This window comes from Excalfactoria chinensis, chromosome 3 (genome assembly GCF_039878825.1).
Source record: "Excalfactoria chinensis isolate bCotChi1 chromosome 3, bCotChi1.hap2, whole genome shotgun sequence".
NCBI classification, from domain to species: Eukaryota; Metazoa; Chordata; class Aves; order Galliformes; family Phasianidae; genus Excalfactoria; species Excalfactoria chinensis.
Genome location: NC_092827.1, coordinates 72371890 through 72379809, shown reverse-complemented (window position 1 = coordinate 72379809; position 7920 = coordinate 72371890).

The following is a 7920-nucleotide window of genomic DNA, read 5'->3' as shown; positions in this document are numbered from 1 at the left end:
AAGGACAGAGACTTTTCCTCTCCTTGCAGACTGTCTGGGTTTCCTAAGATGCTGCTGACTTTCAGAGGAGACTTAGCAATTTTTTTTTGCAAAAATGTAGTGAAACTATGAGTACGTCCAAAGCCCCAAAAGTAAGAGAAGCTGGCAGATCAACTGAGATTGCTTTTGCTTCTCCTTCCCTCTGAGTCTGAAATTTCAGACAGTGAGAATCATCTTGTCCAGTCCAACTGGAATTTGAATTAGTCTGCTAGCCCTGTGGTCTCAACAATGATGCAAAATGATCCAAATTCTGTTCTTGTTGATATGAGTGCCACTGGCTTCAATAAAAAAGTTGCTGCAAAATATCCAAGTGTGTATGAGAAGATTCAGGTGAATCAATAGACGAAAGAAAGAAAGAAAGAAAGAAAGGAAAGGAAGAAAGGAAAGGAAGAAAGGAAAGGAAGAAAGGAAAGGAAGAAAGGAAAGGAAGAAAGGAAAGGAAAGGAAAGGAAAGGAAAGGAAGGAAGGAAGGAAGGAAGGAAGGAAGGAAGGAAGGAAGGAAGGAAGGAAGGAAGGAAGGAAGGAAGGAAGGAAGGAAGGAAGGAAGGAAGGAAGGAAGGAAGGAAGGAAGGAAGGAAGGAAGGAAAGAAGGAAAGAAAGAAAGAAAGAAAGAAAGAAAGAAAGAAAGAAAGAAAGAAAGAAAGAAAGAAAGAAAGAAAGAAAGAAAGAAAGAAAGAATTAATTTACAAAGCAATTTCATTTTCTCCTACTTGATTACTCTGCACTTTGGTTCTTTAAAATGGAACAGTTAAAAAAGAATACCAGAACTCATATAATTAAGAAACACTCTACTGAAACGGCCAGAATGTTATGTTCCCACTTCATGAGGTGGGGCAGCCGGCATTAGTTTAGTTCAGCTGTGAAAAATGTTGTAGAAAAAGCCCATCCCTGATTACAGCAACTTTTGATACGGAGTGTTACTATGTTGCCATCTAGCGATTACACGGTTAGATACAACTGATGAAGATGTCTAAGAGCAAACTAAACCTACTTAACCAAGTACTAAAACACCCCTGTTAAAAGCATACCTGCTTCTTGCAGTATCATACCCAGTATTAGTTACATGCTGCGAGTAAGCTCTTCAATAAATAGAAGGCACAGTCACAAAGTAGTAGTGAGTGTGTTACAACCGGTGTTCAGAGAGGATATAAAACAATAGCAAGTAAAAGGCAGATGGCAAATACCATTGCAGGAAATGTCTGCAGTTGAGAATCCCTTGTAAAATGTAAACCCAGAGTAATTCCCATAATCTTGTGAAAAAATTTAGCTGATACATTTGGATTAGCTTCACTGGAGGTCTATATAGGTCAAAATTTTACAGATAATGAAACAGGTGACAAATACCTTTGCTAAATGCCTTTGCTTGCACTTTCACATGACTATTATTTACTGGCTTGACCTTTTTTCTTATGAACTCACAATCAAATAAAAACTTTTTTCTCACTGCTGATTTTTGTTTTCTTATTTTTCACAGCACACTGGAAAGTATGGTGAATAGTACATACTTGTGGAAAGAAAAAGAAGCAATTGCCCTAAGATGCAGTAAGTAGTGCTAAAAGTAGAGCAACTGACAGTGGGAGAGGCATCATATTAGAATTCTTCTTCTCAAATACTAGAAAAAAACCACACCAATCTGTGCAGAAGTGTTTCATCAAGAGCTCCAGCACAGAAAAGACAGGAATAGAAGCAGATGGCATTGCCTCAGGAATCTTTTCAAATGTAAATTATCAGATACATTAATTGCCTTTTTGACAATGTCCATACTCAAAGTCTTACCATCATTTCTTTATTTCTGGAACCCTACATAACCTTTGTAAGAAACTCCAACAAATGTCACCTGTTGGTGGATGCTGTAGTACAAGGAAGCACTAGGGTCCCTTCCAGATTTCCCTCACCTTCTAGACACTTTCTTGCTCTCCTATTCCCTATGAAGAACATGCAAACCTCCAGTAAAAGCATGACTGTAATATAAACAAGCTTTAAAAGGAGTATCAATACTTTGGGTATTATTTTATCAGAAATATTTAGAACAACTGCCCTACTACTACTCTATCAAGAGCATATTTAAGTACTGGTTCTTGCTGGAAGACTCACAGATAATGATGGACTCTTAAGCAAAGAGGTGAAAGAAGATGTGTAAGATGTTCTGCACAAATACCAGGACTCGATCTTGAACAAGTGCTGTGCTTTAACCTGGTAGGCAGATAAGCACAACTTAACCATTTGCTCACTCTTTCTCCCACAGCAAGAACTCCTGCTCATGTGACAGGGGTTCAACTCATCAACTCATGGGTTGAGATTAGGGCAGTTTAATAAGAAAGAGGAGAAAAAAACAACAACAGGGAAAGAACAAAGAAAGAATAAAAAAGCAAGTGCTGCAGAGTGCAATTGCTCACCACCAGCCAACTGATACCCAGCCAGTCCTTGAGCAGCAGGAGCAGCCCCTCCCAGAGACCTCTCCTCAGTTTTATTGTTCAGCATGGTGCTGTATGGTATGGAATGTCTCTTTGGCCAGTCTGGATCAGTAGTCCTGGTTCTGACCCCTCCTTTCTTCTTGTGCCCCCCAGCCTCCTCGTTGGCAGAGTAGTAGGAGAAGTATGGAAGTTATGAGAAGCTTAAAAGTCCTTGGCTCAGCGCAAGCACTGCTCAGTAACAACTGAAACATTGGTGCTATCGAGACTGTTTGTATCCTAAACCCAAAACACAACACCCCACCAGCTATAATCAAGAAAAATAACTCTATGAAAGCAAAATTAGAACAAGCTAACAGAGATACTGGAACTAGTTTAGTTGACCCTGAATGACATTCTACCTGAGCTACCTTCTTCCTGTGGCATGTAAAGTAAAAATGTGCAAATCCCAGACTTAGAAGCCTAGAGGAGGTTGAATAACAGCTGGCCAATATTTTTTTCTTAATGAGGAAGAGATGTTTGACACAATAGCTCACACAGGATCTAAAGTTCCAGGAATTGCATGACTGAATGGGATGACATTGAACTTCAAGCTGTTATCTACAGCTTGATAATTAAGACTCATAGACCATTTGTTACAGTAGAATCTTTAGTTGATTTTGCAGTCTAGTCATGCTTTCTACTCCTTGGGCTTCTGTACAAACAAAGTAGAACAACTATACGCAGTAAGTTTTTTGGCACTGAACTGCATGCTTACATAAACTTAAGTACTATGGTGAACGAAACAAAGGGCAGATAAACCTGCTTAACATGACAAGCTGTCTTCAAAGTAAAGCAAAAAGAGCAAAATTATTATTGAAGCACAAAGTTACCCCAATGCACAAAGAAGAGGTGCATACATGGCCACAGCCATATGTTGTATTTTGAGGAGTCACATCTCATTGCTCTGAAAGCTATTATTGGACTCCCTGGGTTTTTGAAGCCAGATACCTTAAAGGTTTCTCCAAATCTGGAAGTTGTTTATAACTTGTTACCCATCCACAAAAGTGCTGTGTGACCATGAAAAGAAGAATTAGGTCTTCCTGCAGAGAACAAGCTATTCCCTAAAGTACTCAAATTCATAAGACTGATACCAAAAGTTCAGGACTGATAATTTCTAGCTTGCATACATTTGCGTTTTTTCTTCAATCATCCTTCCTTTCTGTGTACCAAAACTGTTACAAAGAAGTTCTGAAGTTCTTTGGGTACTGTGTCCTTCGTACTTCATTTTTGTTGACATGTCTGTTGACATACTGGCTGAAATAACGGATATTCTGATATGTTTCCAAGAACACTTTCTACATTGTAGGTAAAAAAATTAGAAGAAAAATGACCAAATTATTTTATTCATGTCCCCTCCATGCTTACTTATTAACAACTCTCTGTAGAGTCATAAATTTCATTCTAGAGAGCATTCAGTTAAAAAAAAACCACCCAAACACACCACCATAAATAAATTACCATACCTGAATTTTGGAAGCCTCTCAGAATGATGTGTTTTGTTTGAAATAGGTTTGATCAACAGGTTTCTGTCCCAAAATCCGTAACAGCTTACTGAGCACCTGAGAACAATGTGTAAGCAAAGCAAAGATTTTTATTAATCAACTTTTTTGTCCAATTAGGACAAGGTTGTTTATGACAACAGTTCCTTTTAGACATTCTGACATTGGAATCAGCTTTTATATTATAACATATATTTTCATCCAATGGCATACCATACTACTAGAACCATATTTAGTCCATCCATTTTATCCTATACTACACTCAGAATATAACATTCTGTAATTTGTGGGTTGTTTTTTTTTTCCATCACATCAGAGAACAAAATCCACTTTCTTAACATCTAATTATCTAATAACAAAGATGCCTTCAGAATGCAATTGCTATTGCTATTCTTTTTCTTCAATTTTCTTCTCTAAGATAGTAATGTCAAATATTAAACAAATGTGAAAAAATCAATATCTAATGATGACAACTTAAAATAAACAAACAAGTTGCGGTGCCATGCACGCTTACTCTTTGCCAGATACCACATCAAAACTAAATACTTTCTGCCATTTGTTTAGATCAGAAAGTCAGTCCTTACAAAACTTACTGTGCATATTCATCCCTATAGCTAATCCATGTTGGATAATCTCATTAGTAAATACCTAATTCAGCCTAGAGATCTATCTATACAGATCAGCCCATACAATATCTTGTTACATTTGAGGTGTGAATTAAACCAGTGAGTAGACAACCCCATTTATCACATTTCATGACTTCCATAATGTTTTTAACCTAAGTATTTTCTAACAGTTCGGTCTACAGGGAATCTGACCGAACTATCACATATTATTACCAGTTACAATGGCTTCAGTATCATTTTCAAAAGGACTTAAATGCAACTGTATCACTAAAACCTGCTAACTCTTCTACCTATAAAACAGACAATAGGTTTCACCTCACTCCATAGCTGTGTTACTGCTGCAGTATTAACTGAAGAGAAAATCTTGCAAATGTACTTTTCCTGACAGTAAAAGGAATTAAAGATGTATGCAGATACAGTATTTCAGCAAGACATTTCCACTTTCAGCTGGTAAATTTTCACAAGACATACATTTTCACTTTTTTCTAAAGTGGCATAATTTCAACTTACTTCTGATGGAAAAACTGCAGTGTGATTCAGTTCAGAGGCATCTGCACTTTCAGGATCATAGATCCACAAAATTAACTCATAAGTAATAGAGAAACAACAGTTAGTATGTTTTTTAAATATATTAACAATCTATTAATGAGACAATATTTCCTCTTCCAACATCACACAAAACAGCACAACAGTAACACCAACTTAAGCAACGCTGATCCTGCAAACTAACCTTGTACATCTAGTTTCTTATTGATGTCAATGGGCAAAAGCTACTGAGGGAAACAGCACCCATTTTCTCAGATATAAAGAGGAAAGAGTAAAACTCATGCAAATTTTTTTATCCTCTGAGGCTTTCATGCTTCCCTCAGAAGCATTTCTCATGGGCGGCACAGTTACATACAGCCTGTTCTGCTGCAGCAATGGAAGAGAGGTTACTCACTATTAAAACAGAATTTGCTTCTTGTCAAGGAAACATTGCAAAGCTGCTACTAAAATGACACTTCCATGACTGACACAGAGTTGACACACTGCTTTTTCAGTCAGGTAGAAGGCAAGCACCTGGAATTTCCAGGTACACGCAATGAGAAGACTAATTCTGTGACTCCCCCCATTTACCACAAAGTACAGAAGTATAAGGATGTGCACGGAGGCAGTTATGAAACAGCAGACATGCTGTAAGTTTGCAGCCCACAGTTCATACGCTACAGTTTGCTATTCGTCTACTCGGATCAAAATGCCAAGTTGTACAATCTGTCCTCAGAACAGCGCAAACTGAGGAATCCTACAGCTGCTTTCTCAGAGGTGGGTGAATAGAACTTGAGCAGAATATAAGCTTGCTTCCACACTTGTGAGCTTGCACCATTTCTAGCAGGCTGCAAACCATTTATAGAACAGTTATCTCAAGTCACTTTGTTAGCATGGACATGTTTATAAGAAAAGTTTCCATATTTCCTCAAATGATCCCAGTCTCTCTCAGTCAAACAAGGGGGAGAGGTAGGAAATAATTTATCTTGTGATCTCCTTATACTAATTTGGCAAATGTTACGAAATAAGGCATTTTATAAACCAGATATTAATTGACTGTACCAATGGCATGTTTAACCACATTCATTGGACGGGACACCGTCCATTCATTGGACGGGGACACATCTGTGTGCCCCCGGTGGTGCAGTGGTATAAAGTGCTGCTTGCGGCACCGAAGGGCCCAGGTTCGAATCCCCCTGTGATGCAGGGGGTAGAAGTGCCGCTTCGCTACACAGAGGGCTCGAAACCCGGGAGTTGGACTCGATGATCTCTAAGGTCCCTTCCAACTTGCACGATACTATGATACTATGATACTATGATGATACTATGACACATTTTAAAACTCCCAAGCAAACACACGTGTTCAAAGAAATGAGTCCACTAGGCTGGCCAGAGCCTGCCGGCAGTAAGCATGAGTTTGTGTCAAAATTGTATCTCATAAAAAATGAAAACAATTAAAAATCTAGATAAAAACATAAGGTCAAAGAATACATTCAAAATTAAATTCACCTGGTGCTCAATTAAGAAGAGTTGATCTGCGCTACAAAAACAATAAAAAAATACAATATTAAGAAGCTTTCTATTGAATAAAACTATTTTACGCAATTCAAATCAATCTGTCTCAGGTGTGTAAAACGTCTACAATGTCATAATACAATGTGTTATCATAATGGCATTGGCTGTTCCACTGCATAGATGTTTAAGGACAGACATCTATATTTGCTGGTGGTTGTCACTTAGAAATCTTAGCATCATTCAGAGGCTTTTTTATAACATTGTTTCTCCCTTAAAAAAAATATGCACTGTTTAAAGAAAGCATGTCTTCTGTTAAAGTTCATCTAATTTAAAGTTACCAGCTTAAAAAGATCAGATTGGAAAGAAGGATGCCTGCTGTATCAGAGTACACTATGGAGACTTTGTGTTGTTCAGTGGATCAGGAGAACAGTCCCCCTGTCCAGTAAGGGAGACATGTCCCTCTTTGCAGTGACATGACAGGGAGCAAACTGCTGGTCATGTTAGCAACAGGACCTCTTGTGTGCCCCACACTTGTGCTGCAGCTGGAATGGGGAAAATCCACGGGCTGCAACTTAAGTGGGAGAGGCAGGGAAACTGTTAGATCTCTGATGTCAGCCATACATTAGGATTGCATTACATCCAACTCCACTGAACATCCTGGATGAAATGCTAACCCCCACAAAGTCAATGGGAAAACATCAATTGCTTTCAAAAGAGGTGGTCAATCACTCTTTCAACATTTTAAGCAGGAAAACATAACACAGAAATGTGTTTTCATAAGCTTTTGAATAAAATATTTAAAAAATTAGCAATTATATTCAAATTTGATGGAAAAAAATTCCCTGCGAGTTCAAAACTAAACTTGCAATTTTCAGGTGCAGGCACAAGTAACTTCAACTAGCGTGACTGATGTGTAACAGCAGAAAGAAGTGTAATGCACAGTCCTTTCAGGATGGGAGACATTGCTGCCACGGCTGTCTTTGATTTCTTGTCAATCCCGCTTAGTGTTCGTTTTGTAAATGTACCGAGTGCATTCCTTTCAGCAAAAGAAAGCAGAAAAAGCAACAAGGCGTTCTCTTTTCAGTAACATCTAGGAAATTCAAAGACATCCTCAAGCGACATTAACATTGATCAAAACAGAAAGCATGCAGGGAAGTTTGCTCTGGAACTGATGGAAATAATCCAAGCAAGGAACTCACTGGCATTCTATTTAAATAAACAGATAAAACAGCTTTGAGGGCCAAACATACGATTCTTTATATT